Source organism: Vicugna pacos, chromosome 4 (genome assembly GCF_048564905.1).
Source record: "Vicugna pacos chromosome 4, VicPac4, whole genome shotgun sequence".
Taxonomy (NCBI): domain Eukaryota; kingdom Metazoa; phylum Chordata; class Mammalia; order Artiodactyla; family Camelidae; genus Vicugna; species Vicugna pacos.
This window is the reverse complement of record NC_132990.1, coordinates 36,925,345-36,942,072: the sequence shown is the minus strand read 5'-3', so window position 1 is coordinate 36,942,072 and position 16,728 is coordinate 36,925,345. Positions and strand designations below refer to the sequence as shown.

Genomic DNA, 16,728 nt, shown 5'->3' with positions numbered 1-16,728 from the left:
AAAGGAAGGAACTGGAATGTAGCAACTATATCTGCTGAATGATTTTTTTCTCTCTCTAGAGTTACACTACCCAATAGGATAACCACTTGCCACATGTATTGAATACATTTAAATTTAAATTAACTAAAATTCGAGGAAATGAGAAATTCACTTTGTTAGTCACATTTCCATTGCTCACTTGGTAGCCACATGAGGCTTGTGGCTACCATATTGGACAGTGTAAATATGGAATAGTTCCACCCCTGCAGAAAGTTCTACTGCATTACACTACTCCCAATGGTGATAGACTTACACAGCAGAAATACCAATATTCTGGCACAATAAAAACTTCTGACTCAAATAGATGTTGAAAAACGTGATTCAACTGATACAGTAGCATTGCTGGTGGCAGCATAAATCAATACAACTCTCGAAAAGCAAGTTATAGCGGTACATATTTTTCACACATGGGGTTGCACATGTGAACCCCACTCCCAGAATTTTTTTCTCCAGAAAACTTCTGTCCAGCAAGTAATTACTGAACACCTTCGGTCAAGTCAGAACCCTCTGACAAAAGACTTAGGCTCTTACCTCAGGGCATTCAGTCTATTGCAGTAGACAATCGGTCAGTTCTAAGAACCCATGTAAGTGCTGAGATTCCAGGCAGGCTCAGGGTAGCCTGGGGGCTTTCAGGAGAGGTTCCTTTCTCAGACTAGGGGGGGTTTAGGGAAGGCTTTCAAGAGATGAGGTTGCTCACACACTCTAAAGGACAGGTAGGAATGAGTTTCTGAGACAAAAAGAGGGGAAAGAGCTTTCCAGGTGAAGGCAGTAAATAACAAGTGGGGAAACAAGGAAGGAAGAGACCCCGGGCTTGCTCCTGAGGTGCCAGGAGGTAGGGCTGTCCAGGCAAGCAGGGGCTGTGTTCTACTGTGAACACAGCAGAAGTGGGATTAAACTGGCATTTTGTAAAGATCACTCTGTCAGCTTCTTGGAAGATGGATGAGCTGGGTGGGGGCTACGGGGAGGGGCAACAGTAAGAATGACAAGACCAGCCAAAAAAAAGAAAAGGATTTTTGTGGGCAGACAGGTGAGAGATGATGTAGCTATGAAATTAGACAAAAGGAGCCAATTCAGGAGAAACTGAAGAAATGTAGTCATCCCTGGGTGACTGCCTGATCAAATATGAGGTAAGGAAGAGGGAAGTGAGTCTAAGGTGACTCAGGTTTCTGGCTTAACTAAGATGACAGTGCCTTTCGTCAACATAGAGAACATAGGAGTGGGGGCAGATCTTGGGAGGGGCTTGAGAAAGGATGGTGAATTCATTTAAGGATTGAGTTTTGAGGGCTGTAGGTTCTTCAGGTGGAGATGTTCAAGTGTCTACATATGCTAGGCATTCATGAGTGTTTGGATAGATCTGGGGTGAGGGAAAAGATTTGGAAATCATCAATGTATCAAGAAAGCTAAAGTCATGAAAGGGAATGAGACTCCTTGGAGACATGATGTAGACTGAGGCAGAGGAAGAGTAAGGATAGAACCCATCCCTGGGAATGCCAGTATGTAGGGAACAAGTTTGATTCCCCAGAGTAGAGATGAAGGAGGAACTGCCAGAAAGGGAAGAAAAAGTCCTCTGGAGCAGAGTGTCCAAAAAGTCAAGAATGAATTTCCAGAAGGGGAGCCAACATGGAACTTTGAGGAGTTCAATTAAGATAAGAAATGCAAATCAAAACTACAATGAGGTATCACCTCACACCAATCAGAATGGCCATCATTCAAAGTTCACAAACAATAAATGCTGGAGAGGGTGTGGAGAAAAGGGAACCCTCCTACACTGCTAGTGGGAATGTAGTTTGGTGCAGCCATTATGGAAAACAGTATGGCGATTCCTCAAAAGACTAAATATAGACTTATCATATGATCCAGCAATCCCATTTCTGGGTATATATCTGGAGGGAACTCTAATTCGAAAAGATTCATGCACCCCAATGTTCATAGCAGCACTATTTACAATAACCAAGACATAGAAACAACCTAAATGTCCATCGACAGATGACTGGATAAAGAAGCTGTGGTATATTTATACAATGGAATACTACTCAGCCATAAAAAAGAATAAAATAATGCCATTTGCAGCAACATAGATGTCCCTGGAGAATGTCATTCTAAGTGAAGTAAGCCAGAAAGAGAAAGAAAAATATACGATATCACTTATATGTGGAATCCAAAAAAAAAAAAAACTTTTTACAAAACAGAAACAGACTCACAGACATAGAAAACAAACTTACAGTTACCAGAGGGGAAAGAGGGCAGGAAGGGGGACGGGATAAATTGAGAGTTAGAGATTTGCAGATACTAACTAATATATATATATATAAAAATAGATAAACAAGTTTATACTGTATAGCAGTATATTCAATATCTTGGAGTAACTTTTGGTGAAAAAGAATATGAAAACAAATATATGTATGTTCATATATGACTAAAGCATTATGCTGCACACCAGAAATTGACACATTGTAAACTGACTATATTTCAATAAAAAATATATATACATAAAAAAAAGATAAAAACAGACATGATTCACCAAGAAGAAGACCACTGCTCATCCTGGCCAGCACTGTTCCCATGAAAGATGGGACTGGAGGTTAGATTACAGTGGGTGACTGGGAGGTGGGGCAGCACTACACTGTATGCCTATTTATGAACACAAGATAGAAACCATCAATGCTCTAGGATGGAGGGCTATTATATTACAGCAAATCAACTTAATTGGCATAGCAAGCCTCATTTAAAATTATAATAAGCAATTTACAATTATAATAAGCAAGCCGTCATTTAAAATTATAAGAAGGAATTAAAATTATAATATAGCAACAAAGATAAAAACAATATAATAATCAATGAAAGAGAACACAAATTTCTATCCTGATGGCAATACACAAGAAATTACAAAAAATATATAAAAGATTTGGAAAGAATATGGGAACATGATGTGATGAAAGGATAGGATTGTGTGTATTTTTCTTTTTAAATTGTAGTTATTGTTTGTGCAATAGACAATTTTTCAACACTTTTAATTATGTATTACAGTATATAAGGTCTTTAAAACAAGGTCAAAAGATGTCAAATAAATATAATACACTAAACCCCCTTGATCAAATTTCCTCAAGCATGTTAAGATTTTGGGATACACACACACACACACATCTACAATATGATTATTAACTATCATTAAATAGGCGCAAAGGAAAGTGACATGAAAAATTTCCAGGTTAACTGAGCAGTTTAATTGGCCTGTACACTGGATGGCAGACTGGAATCATAAAGACACTCTCCTTCAATAAGCATTTCTTGAATCCCTAGCATGCATCCTGGAATAGGTACACAGCCGATAAAGGCAGAGTGCAACAGGGGGCTTGCTCTCAGGGCAACAAAGAGAAAGACATGTAAACAAATAACACAAGAATTGCTCAAATACATGAAGTGCTGGCAGTTAAAACTCTGCCCAAGGGTGGGGCACTTTTCAGGAGAAAAGGCCTGGCATTCCCTTACCTTCCCAAGCCGAACAACCATAGCGGTAACTGTGCAGATTCACTTACAGGACTCCTTCTTCCAGGAATGGCCACCCCAAAGCTCCTAAAGTAACGTCTAGGAGAGCGGCATTCCAAGTTCGGTTCTGCCCCTCATGCCTTGAGGTATTTACTATTACTCTTGATCACTTTCAAAGTGTGCGAACTCCACGTGCGTGCACCTAGAAATAGCCCTGTGAGCACACAGTGAGAAGCCAGCTGTCTACAAGCCAGGAAGAGCTCTAAGAACCAAATCTGCTGGCACCTTGACCTTGGATCTCTCAGCCTCCAGAACTGTGAGAAGCAAATGTCTGCTGTTTAAGCCTCCCTGTGTGTGATACTCTGTCATAGAAGTTTAGTGGGATTCAGTCGGTTATAACAGCCAGAGCTAAGGCAGCCTCCCCGTCCTACGTGAGTTGACCCCGTGGCCTCCTCCAAGCTCAGCCCGCCCTGAGCTATCCAAAGCCCACTTCTTGGAGCAACATTGGCCTTTCTTTGTAGTTGTTGCTCTGGAGACCGTGCCAAGCTCATGCCTGCCCCAGAGCCTTTGTTCGAGCTTCTCTGCCTGGACCACAGAGCCAGCTCCTGCTTATATTCCTCTTTCTATCTCAAGTAAGAAGCACCCCTTGAGGTGGCTACCAGGAATCGATGCCCCCAGGGCATCAGGAGAGAGCCAAGTTTAAAGCAAGGAGGTGGGGAGTCCAGCTGAGTGTTTCACTGACCATTAAACAAGGGTTTCAGAGAGCACGGTGCAGGGGTATGAAAGGGTGGGGGTGCTGAGTGGTCTGTTTAGGGGAAGAGAAGCCCAGAGAGGAATAGCAGGAAGGGAGAGTAGCCCAGGAAACCCAAGGAGCCTATTATCCATGTCTCCCTCTTTTTTAACTTTATTATTATTACCATTGGTGATTCGTTGTTCATGATTCATGGCTGCTGTTATCACTACAGTGAAAAGATGTTAGAATAAATGCAAAAGGGATGAAAACATCAGTAGTCAGACTTTCGGGGAGAGAAAGTTCTTAGTTCTCAATGGATGGTGCCTTCTATTCGCCTCACTCCTCCCTGCTGATGGCACAAATCCCAAACCCCAGTATCCTCCTCTCCCACCTGCTCTCGTGTAAGAACCTGGCAATGTTTCTGGCCATGATGGGTTTAGCTGGCCACGAAGTTTGACAAAAGAACTAGCTGTGCAACTCAGAGTCACTGTGGGCTGGATGGATTACGAGTCTGGGGAGGCGCTGGGCTGGTGTGGGGGGAGTTCTGCTTGGAAGGAGGTGTCTGTGGTCTGGGCTGTGGTGCCAGACTGCCAATAGGCAGACTCCTAGGAGATTTTCAGGGCTGGTCTGGGTGTGCTCAGGCTGGCAGGCAGGGTCAAGGTGTACTCAGCCCTGTCAACAGAGCGTTGAGAAGAGCATATTCCAACTCCAATCCTGGGGGTCCTAGAAGCACCGTGTGGGACATATTCTGGTCCGGACAGACCCTGCAAGGAGAGCAGTCTGCGCCGGGGGGAGCCCTCTCCTCCTGCCAGGGTGCCCGGGGTCCTAGAGGTACTGTGCGCTGAGTTTTGACAGCTTTTATTATTTTACTATTGTTTACATTGCAGAGTATATGAAATCCACACTCTTCAGGGACAGGTGCCACTTGTTAACCTTCCATTAAAAAACAAAAAAACCAGAAACCCGGATAAAAAGTGATTGATTAAATGCACATTATGTGCTGCAAATCTTTCAAACACTATTTTAACTCATTTACTATAAATCCTCCCATCACCCCTGTATTTTTGGTATTCTTTTGCCCTTGCTTTAAGATGAGGAAATTGAGCTTCCAAGAGGAAAACAGCCTGCCTAAGGTCATCACTGAGTAGATGGTGGGTTAAAACTCTAAACCCTGGTCTGTCAGACTCGAAGCCCATTCCCATCCCTGCTCTCTGGCCCCGAAGTTCATTGCCTCCAGACAATTGATAGGGTTGAAGTCTTCTGTTGTTGTTATTGTTTTCCTTTTGGCTTCTTTTAACAGAACTCAAGAGGGGTTTTGCTGACACAATCTAACAAACCATGCTGGGGAATCATATTTGTGAAACTTTCCCTGTGCAATATTAAAAAGGTAAACGCTGAAACTGTCTTTTGACTCCAGCCCATGAGCTAGTTCAAATATGATTCTGGTGTCTAACTAAATTCCAAAGCTCCCTCTGCCTGAACAAGTACTTTAAGAAAAAAAAAAAGTTAAAATTTTTCATTCAAAAGAAAAACCCTCCTCTTTTGTGCAAGGGAGGGAATCTACGGTGAGAAAGGCCCAGGGGACTCTCCCTGTGATACACAAGTCCTCCAGGGAAACCAGCGGGCCCTCTGGCAACACCCGAATTGCTTTAAAAATAATTATCACCAGAATCCTCTGCCCCTAAGGAGTCAGTATCCTTGATTAATACAGATTAAAATTGTTGAAGAACCTCCTAGATTTTCAGAATCTCAGACCTGAAAGAGGCCTTAGAAACAAGCAGCAGACAGTTTTCCGGGGCAGCCATGCCAGTTAGTGCAGGCCTCTTAAAACAAAGGAAGGTGGGCCTGGAAGAGGCACTTCCAGGAGGCATTCAGTGAAACTTGAAAACATGGCTCGAGGACATCTTCCTAAATTTCCCTAAATCATCTGAGGCATCCCAGCTCCCTCCCAGAGACCCTGATTCAGCAGGTCTGAGAAGGGCCTGGGGAAATTTACATTTTTTGGCACATACCCCTAGGTAAGTCTTATCATCAGGGAGGTTTAATATATTCTGCTAAAGGGACATTGTTATAATTCTCTGACACAGGACAGGAAGGTTACCATTTTGAAGGCAGGTAAATATTTTGAAGGTCAGGAAATAATTCTCTACTTGCAAAATGTCTTTGGTTTACAAAAGAAAAGGTCTGATCTGATAACTCTCTTGTTTATGTTTATTTACATATATATTTGTAGAGACACATGGTTGGATTTCAGTTATTTTTTTTAAAAATACTTGTACTTTAAAAATACAAACCATATAGTAGACCACACTGAAAATAGTAAAATGTAACTAAAATGTCACCATCAAGAGCAAACTACTGTTAACAATTGGATGAGCATCCTTCCAGGTCACTCTTTGCACAGGTAAGCACGTAGACATCGTAGACAATGTTATACACCGGGGGCTATACTAGACATGCTCCTTTGCTACCTGTTATTTCCACAGAGGAATACTGTTTGATGGTTTTCTTCATGGGACTATAGATCTGTATCATCATTTTTTTAGCTGTGTAATACTCCATTTGTATGAACATACCATAATTTGGTGAATACTTTACTTTAAAGTTCTTTTAAAGACTGTTATAGAGGACAAGGTACAAATCAGATGGGTGAAACTCCTGAGATTTACTTCTCATAGATAATGAAGATTCAAGTAGTGTCTAAGACTCAGGCACAATTTATAGGATGTGTATAGTATAGATAGTATGTTAGTAACCTATAAATGTGTTAAAAACCAAACACAATAAATGGAGTGTTTTGTGTTAAATATAGATGAAAAGAAGGAAACAAAGCAGGATGTTACTTATAAATAGAAGGTTCTGAGGGAAGCTCAAAGTAAATCTTAAATGTTAATATTTGATAAACTATTAATGTAATAAATATCTAATTTATAATTGTGGTTTATATTGGAATAATAATAGTTTTATAGCTTACAGTTTATATTATTAATATATTCTTAAACTATTATTATAGTTTTATTATATAGATATAATATAATGGAATAATATAGTTTCACAGCTTACAGTTTATATTATTGTTAATTAATAATAAATATTTCCTGTCTAATGAAATATTAACAATATACAAAGCCCAGCTCATGTTACCTCCAGATTGACAGCTATGTCATCCCTAATTGATCACCCATTGGTGACAACCCTTATGTCCAATTCTGGCCCCATTTATACTCTGGCCCAGAATGCAGACAAAACACAGATCACAGATGAGCTATAGCTACTGGCCAGGTATACGTGCCCTGCATCCCTCTGGTGGGGCAAGCCTGTGCTGGTGTCATACTTCATCTACCGAGACCCCTGTTCCACCTCAAATTTGGCCTTTGCAACCACACCATCATCATGGAAGGCTGATGCCACAGAGACAGGACATGTGAAGACTGCAAACACATAGTTCCAGAGTGTGGACCTTTTGCCCTCTTTGTTTCCTAACCTGATTGTGTTTAAGTGTTGGAATCCTTCTCCCTTTGCTTCTCACCACATGTTTTCAAATTGAATAAATCGTGTGACTAAACACCTGACTTGGTCTCTGAGCCTTTCTGTCTCATGATCTCTGGGAGAGCTTGCTCTCGGAGGCTAAGACTGCATCAAGTTAATTTCCAACACTCCTAGAGTAATGCAGGGTTGGGAGCCATAATGAGTAAAATTTTGTACATAGAAGGGACATCAAATTCTGTGCTCATCTGGGCCACGAGGGTAAGGTTGAAGTAAGAGTGGAATCTTTCATTCAATTCCAGGAATGTGTGGGGCTTTCACCTTTTCCTGCCTCCAAAGTTATTACCTAAGTTTTTAAACAAATCAATCAAGATTTATTTCCAAGAGATTCAGGGCTCGCTGAGATTTATACTCTGTACACTAAATCACATAAACAAAGTGTTTTCCATTAATTTTCCAGAATTAATCATAGCTATTCTTGCCAGTGACACTTTATTTTTTACCTGTCTTCTCTCCCCCTGATCTAGTTCCGCCTCTGCTGGAACTATCCTCCACATACTAAAGTATTTTGATTCTTGTTCTAAATCCTGTCATATGTATTCTACTGAGCCAAAGCCATCAGAAGAGACAAACTGAACTGTAGCATATTATGAAGGCTCTTTCAGAGTGTGGTGCCAGAGTTAGTAATCAGACTTCAGATCTGAACGAAAAATAATCATTTTGATTTTCGACTATCAATAATTATATTGCAAATATCAAAGTCAATGATGAATAATAATTATAATCAAATAATCATGTATAATTTTCAACAGTCAATAATTTTTTCAAATATCAATAAAATTATGACTAGGTGGGAGAAATTCTGTCTGGGGTGTTTCGTCTAATCTCGATATGCAGCCAGATTACCTCTAAATGAATCAAAATTTTGGCTGAATTGAAAACTGCTGTCACCAACCACTCAACTGATGAAAATGTGATGAAGCACTAAAATTAGGGCTCCAGGGACGACGACCCTCCCAAACAGAAGCTAGTTGCATTATTTTATTATGAGAGGAATCATGAAACAAGCTGCCTTCCCCACACAGCCACAGCACTAGGGGCCCAAGACAGGCAGCACATACCACAATGTAACTGCTGACTGAAAACTCAGGTACTACTCCCTTACCCATGAAAATTCCCTCAGGCAGTGCTGTGCCTAGCCCAGAGGGTGCCTGAAACCAGTTAGTGGATCCCTAATTGGCCTGAATAGGTGGAGGAGGAAGTGCTGAAGAGAAAAGCAGGTAGTGGGGAGGAAAAAAGATGGTAAGTACAAAGATTCCTTGTAAGAAGCGTGTCTGAAAAGCCGGGGTGGGGGGGGTGGCTCTGGGTTAGGAAGCCCCTAGTCATCTTTTAATTCTTAGGTTCTGAATTCTCTAAAACACGCAGGAGTATAATTAAATGTATGTTTCAGAACCTAGATTGACTCTTACTCATCTATGTGCTGTGCTTAAAATGTCCAGACATCTCAGATTTCCAGAGATAGGCCAATGGCCACCGCTGTCTTGTTGATTTCATGAATAAACCATACACTCTAATTCTTGTTTGGAAAACACGTGAGACTACAAATAAAGCATTAGGAAGTAAGAATAAACACTTCCTATTTTTACTTTCCTTCCACTTAAAATGGTATACCAATTTCTTATGATGAAAATTTACTTGAATTGCTACAATAATAAAGCCTTTGTATATAAGTATCTGAAGCAATGCTCTTTCATTTTAAATATTTAAGGAAGAAAATATGGAATTACTGTGTGAGTACTGACAGAACTACATAGAAATCTCTATGGCTAGACAATCAAGGTACTTACATCCCTGAATGCTGAAATAATTCCAAGGAAATGTACTCATAATACTAGCGCAGGACTAACACATTGCTTACAAACATTTAGGCTGGTTTGAGATGGAAATTAACAGTAGGACATCTTTCGGGGGAAGGTATGGTTCAGTGGTAGAGCACATGCTTAGCATGTACCAGGTCCTGGGTTCAATCCCCAGTACCTCCACTAAAATGAATAAATAAATAAAACCTAATTACCCCTCCAAAAAAAAGACAAAACAAACAAGAATAGGACATCTATACTCAGATAGCCTGTGTATTTATAGGTAATTAACGTTTTAATAGCAAAAGAGCACATCATCTTGAAAATACACCCTCTTTCTTCCACGAATTTTAAGTTTCATACATTCTAATAATTTTCCACCAGTCTCTTTAAGCGGATAGGATAGACAACTGAAATAGGAGAGTATCTTCTCCAGAAACAAACAGGTTGGCAGCCTGGTGACCTGACCTCCACACCACTGCTTTTCTCAGTGAACCACAAGGAAACAGGGCAGAAACGAAGAAGCCAGTAAACCAAGAGAAGCTCGTGGGGAAAGAGCTACAACGATGGACCAGACATACCCGGGTTCCAACAAGCCCCAGCTCTGCTGCTTCTTAGGTTTAATACACGACATGGCCACTATTCAGTGGTTCCTGATCTGGAAAAATGGAAACTTTACATGGTCTGACCTAATGCCTGTATGACTTGGTCAGCTTCTTTAAACCCTCCAAGCTGCCATTTCTTCATCTGTAAAACGGTATAGAGAGTTGTATCATGTCTCCTCAAAATTCACATGAGGAAGCTTTAACCCTCATTACCTCAGAATGTGGCCGTCCTTAGAGATAGGGTCTTTACAGAGATAACCAAGTTAAACTGAGGTCTTCAGGGTGGGCCTAATCCAGTGTGGCTGGTGACCTAATAAAAAGGGCAAATTTGGACATGGAGATAGACACACACAGGAAGGAAGAAGGCCGTGTACGAGCTATGCAGAGAGGCCTGGAATAGGTCCTTCCCTCATAACCCTCAGAAGGAACCAGCCCTGCCAATAGCTTGATTTCAGACTTCCAGCCTCCAGGACTGACAGCCAATGCATTTCTGTTGTTTACACCACCCAGTGTGCGGTGCAGCCCTAGGAAACTCACACAACTCGAGATTAGAGTTGGCCCTACACCTCGGAGGGTGGGGATAAGAAGTAAAGGAAGACAACGCAGGTAAGACGTCAGCACAGACCAAGTACACGACAGTGAGCACCCAAAGGAACACAAAGCCTTCGTCTTTACTACTGTACATTGATACTTCACTTCACTTAGGAATTACAATGAAATTCTCACCACAAAAAACTTTTCCTCTCACCCAGTGCAGCATCTCCAGGCCCTCTGATGCGCAGTCTTTGCTCCCTGCATGTCTTTTTTCCTCTTTGCACACCTGGCCAACAATCTTTCCCCCTCAGGTTCCTTTCAAATATCACCCTCTCCAGGAGGCCTCCCCTCATTTAATCACTGCCTCAGGCCTTCTGCTCGCATCCACAGTAAGGGGTAAGTGCAGCCCTTTCCACACAGCAATGCAATTACTGATCCCAAATTAGACTCCCAGGTCCCCCACGGATGAGCCTTTGGGTTCCTCTAAATTTCCCTCGGGTGGTGCTGTGTGAGGTGCTCATTAAATACTTGGGGAAAGAATCCCTTCACCGCAGGTAGAGAACCGGGCACACATACCAGCTATAAACAAGCCCACGCTTTACAGCAGCTGTTAAAAGTACTGTCCAGGTTAGTGGTTTTCAAAGTGTGGCTTAGAAACCAGCTGTTAGAAATGCAAATTCCTGGGCCTCACCCCAGACTGAAGCCACACCTGGAGGGGGCGGGACCCAGGAAATCTTTAACAGGCCCTCCAGGTGATTTTGATGCACCTAAGTTTGAGAGCTCTGAGTCTCTCCAATTCCACAGGAAGAGGTTGGGCAGCTGGTGTGAGCCTCCCAGGCATGCCTATAGGTGAGGAGCCCCCAGCGGGGAGGGGACTGCAGGGGGGCTCCCAGGGACAGAAGTAAGTTTTTAACTTTCACCCTCAACTCACTTTCTTTCCCTTGGTTTTGTTTTGTTGTTGTTGTTGAGGGAGAGGTATATTGGGTTTATCTATTTTATTTATTTTAACCAAGGTAATGGGGATTGAACTGAGGACCTCGGGCATGCTAAGTGTGCCCTCTACCACGGAGTTACACCCTCAACTCACTTTTCTAAGCCCATATTACAGGGTGAGTCGGTGATAACTCTAAGATATCTAAATTGCCTAACAATGAGAATCCGTGTCTAGGAAATGCGGCTCTGTCCAGACTCTTAGCATCCTTCCTGAAGGCAAACAGGCAGGGATGACTTTGCCACATCAGAAAAGTAAACATCAAAGCCCCTTAAAGTACAAAGAAACAAGTGCCAGGCAAACAGTGCTCTCCACAGACGCCAAGACTGTAAAGGGGGGCAAAGCACCTAGAATTTGGTGATCGGAAACCTCAGGTTCAGGGCAGGTTCTACAGATACCCTCCTCTACTGCCATGCCAGACATTGCTAATGGATCACAACATTCCTGCTCAACCAATGAGGACAGCACCCAGGAATCTTGAACCCAGGCAGCCACTCTCAATTGATCAGAACTGGCCCTTGAAAAAAACCTGTTTACTATCTGAGGTTAGGAGTTAAGCCATCAAGCTGTACAGAGTTAGTATGGAAACCAGCTACTATTTTAGGAATCTCACTCAACTTGGGAATCAGAGGCTGTGCAGTCTTGGGGAAACCATTTAAAATCTTTGAATCTCAGTTTCCTTATTTAGGGAGCTGGTAAGAGCGTCTTAGGGATGTTCTAAGGATAAACAAGGTGCATGTACGCACCTTGCCCAGTGCCTGGCAAATAAAATGCTCTCAATAAATGTTTGCTGCATCTGAAAGTACGGCTGTGTCTGAAAAACCTCACCACCCAAGCTCTCCTGGGGCTGATTCACCCCAGAAAGCCAAGCTTCAGTGTTTACATTCGAAGGAGCTTTGGAGTAAGGTACGGATTTGGGAAACCAGACTGATCTTAAAGGGAATGTGTTCACAAGTATAGGGAATCAGAACCAAGAGGTATTTATCAGAGGGGCTTGCCTGAGTCAGAACGAGCCTTCCCTCCAGAGGTAATACCAGCTCCAAGCCCCCTTTGCTATACTCCATGTCTTCCCTCCAGCTCATTTGACTAAAGCAACAGATCCTACCCAGAAATCTACTTTCAGGAAAACCACTTCTGAGGTCTAGGCAACCATCTGTCTTCTTATGTTTAGAACCTTTAAGAGCTCCCTACAGAACATCTCAGTAAAAAAATATCCTCCCCCAGTCCTGTCAGTTCAGTGGAAACGGAGGACTTCCCCACTCCTGTGTCCCCATTTGGACAGACAAACTCCAAGAAAGGCCTTGGTGTGTGCCCAGTGCTTGCTGTATGTTAACTCACTCAGCATCACGTTAACACTCCCTTTTTACAGACGAAGGATGTGGGACTCAGAGACATTACAACGTGCCCAAGATCACACAATCAGAGAGCAGGAACACTGGGATTTGAACAGCTATCTGACATTCACACTCCACTAAACTCCAGTGCTGACATGCAGCTGGAACCCACCCCAGCAGGGTCCTCAAGCTTCAACAGACAGGAATTATGAAACAAGCAGATGAAAAAAATTTCAACCCCCTTCCAGCCAGTCATGGACTGGCCTATAATCGGGGTTAAAGTGTAACTAAGAACAAATACATCCCAGCATCTGTCTAAATAAAATTTAATACCTTGTAAATCTCATTTAATTCGTTCTTAAAATGGAATCAGTAAATAGATAATATTCAGCTCTTTTGCTAAAAGCCTGCATGTAATTAATCTTCAGAAGCCAGTGTGACTGATGTCTTTTTTTATTTTCAGCAAGGTGCTTACCACTGTTATATAATTCTGCTACCTCAAAGATACTAGAAAAATGTGACCTACCAGAATGACCTATAACCCCAGAAAACAAAATACCTTGCTAGGCATTTATTCTGAACCACGGGAATTGGACTTACATGCTTTAGCCAAGAAGAACCTCAGTTGGCATTTGCCTGAAGTTACCCATCAATTCAGATCAGAAATGCACTTAAGATCTTTCTGTTCTTTGGGAAATAGGCCATTGCAATTAAATTTTCTTTGATATTAAACAATTTCTATCAGCAACATAGAAAATGGTGGCCTTGACTTCCAGGATGTGACGAAGTTCATATCAAACTATTAGTGGAGAAAAGCCAGTAACCAGAGACAAAGTCAAGTACCTGGTAAAGCAGGCTGTCTGCCGGCACGAGCCTGGGTTTCGGGGAGCACTTGCGCCAGGAGGGACAGCTGGGCTGCCAATCCCACTCACAGGGAGATGATAGTAATGTGGTACTTTGCACCCTGAAAAAGACGGTGTTGTTAAAAACCCAGCATGGTCATTGTCCGCTTGGTGAAATCTCGGGAAATGCACCAAGGTTCACATTCTGTACAAGTCACCCACTTACAGTCTGGTTTTTAATGTAGCCACACAGCTGTGCAACCACAACCACAGTCCATTTTAGTACATTTTCATTACTTCAAAGAAAAAAACCCAGGACCCCTTAGATATCACCCCCTAATTCTCAAGTCCCTCCCCTCACCCCATCCTGGCCCCGAACAGCCACCGATCTAATTTTTGTCTCTATAGAGCTACCACTTTTAGAGATTTCATATAAATGAACTCATACAAATGTGACCTTTCGTGACTGGCTTCTTCCACGTAGCATGTTTTCATGTTGCTCCATGTGTCAGAACTTCACTACATTGAATTAGACTGCAGTTCACATATCTCCACATATCTCCTTATCAGGTGATGGACATTTGGGTCGGTTGTTTCCACTTTTTAGCTAGTACGCACACAGGATTATAAGGACCTAGTTTTCATTTTTCTCAGTTATATATCTAGAAGTGGAATTGTTTGTTGCCCCAATGTTTTCAGTCTTCAAAAAAATGGAAAAAATGAGTAACCATGTGAAATTTGGCACCATCAATCCCCCTGAGGGTCACCCTGAGGGAGAAGCTCTTAAAAGAACTCACTTCTCAGGTTAAAAAAAACTACTCAGCAGGTGAGAAAACATCTAGAGAAAATCTTTTCTTAATCATGGTAAGACATACTTAACATAAAATTTACAATTTTAAAGTATACAATAGGAAAAAACGTTTGAAACTAGCAGGGAATATGTGGGGTTTTTGGTTTGTTTGTTTGTTTGTTTGTTTGCAGCACTTATAATACTAGTTCATCTTTATATGTGTGGGTTGCCCCCAATCAGAAAAGACGGCCAATACTTTTTCTTTTTACCCCTCATCCCAAGGGGATGAAGAAAACTCCTTGCGGACTTTTTATGAATCCTGCATGTGCTTTTTAAACAGCACAAGGAGGCAAGCTCATTTCTGGGCCGGGCTGGGCCCCGACAGCTTCACACGGGGCATCACAGAGAACACTTCCAGTGGGAGGAAGAATGTGGCTTCTCACCAGTTCTGGACACACTCTTCTGTTTGCTGGACAAAGTGATATTGTGGCATCTGTGGAAAACACTCCCTACACAATGAAACAGAAGTAAAAAATAGCGTCCATTTTATTTGTACAGGCAGGAGACCCATTTCCCTTCTCCCAGGATCAGCAGGAAATGTGGGCACAGGCTAAAGAGAAGCCATCTGGATATCCTACAAAGCAAGCACCAGGATTAGAGCCCATACACAGTTTCTATTATTATCTTCCCACAATAAATAAATGCTCAGCAAATCAAGATGGGCTTGGTTCTGCTTTTGGCCTTAATATGAAATTTTCCTACAGGTATCAGTTCCAAAGAGAGTTTGCTTCTTTTATTGAAATGGCTTGTTTTTGAATTGAGTCAGTTTTCTGCATTTTGATGACATCTTGCTTTAATTTAAACTTTCGTTTAAAATATTGCCTGAGGTTTTGGGCACGTATGGGAACCACCAATAATTGGTCACTTTTGAAATACACTGTTATTGACTAGGGCTCCCTTTCAATTAAGATAAAGCTTGGAAGAAGAACTAAATAATATTATTGATGTTGGGTAGTACTGACAAATATGTAAAATTATTGTCAGGTAACATTAATTTAGTGCGTGAAAACTTTGTAAAACTTTAAAAGGAAAATCCATAGGTGGCTCAGTATTTTTGTTATTGGGTGCCAATTCCTTAAAAAAAAAGTTTTGTTTTTTTTTTTAATTTATAAACCAAGTAAGCATTAACAAAATATTTGCTGTGGTCCTATCCTGTGTCTGGGCATTGGGTGAACATGCAGTGTGTAAATCATCCAATCTGTGCTTCAATAAACTTGCAAGATTCAGTCAATTGGTTGGTAGCTGGTTTGGGCTTATCATGTGATTACAGTTTGCAGAGTAGAAGCCCCAGCACCGCCCTGTTTGCAGACAGCAGGGCAAAGCACTAAAAGGAAGAAGGGGTGGTGTGTGTGAAAGAATCCTTTGAGGTTTTAAAAATTCAATCATGACCTGACTTCCAATTATGTTTTAAAATGCAAAAGGAGCTGCTGTTGAATACTATGCAGCATTCCATGTATGTTGTAGCAAGTGGGATATTTATTGAAAAGAATGAAAGGGACAGAATTCTTGGAAGAAGTATTGGCCCTGATATTTAGTCCACCAGCTTAAGAGACACCTCGGGCCAGAATGCATGTGGGCAGATTTTCCTCCACAGAAACACAGCTAATCACCTGCCTTCTTACCACTGAGATGTCAAACAGCTGCACGGAGGGAAGGTATTGGGACAAGAAGTTTTCAGGAAGATCAGAGAACTGTAAGGTCAAGAGAGAGCAAGTAGGGTATCGGGAAAGCGCCTTCTCTAGATGCCTGCCCCTCAAAGTGTGGTTCATGGACTGAACCAGCAGCATCGTCCGGACCATCCACCAGGTGGGCATCACCTGAACTGACAGTATCACCTGGAAGTTTACTAAAATGCACACTCTCAGGCCCCACCACATCTACAGAATTAGAATCTGCATTTTAACAGAGTGATTCTTATGCACGTATGAGAAATAAGATATCAAGGTGCCTCTGGAGAATTTAAAACTCT

At 41.8% G+C, this 16,728-nt stretch overlaps 1 protein-coding gene across 3 annotated transcripts in view; it reads right to left on the bottom strand.

Moving 5' to 3' along the window:
* TJP2 (tight junction protein 2) overlaps positions 1-16,728 on the bottom strand; it is a 111,044-nt gene that overhangs the window by 73,323 nt on the left and 20,993 nt on the right. For 2 of the 3 annotated variants that reach the window (XM_072959560.1, XM_072959558.1), the window contains one exon: positions 13,911-14,031. The exons of the other annotated variant lie outside the window; for it this stretch is intronic. The gene's annotated coding sequence lies outside the window, so the exon portion shown is untranslated. The remainder of the gene's footprint in view (positions 1-13,910; positions 14,032-16,728) is intronic. 3 annotated transcript variants of the gene reach the window in all.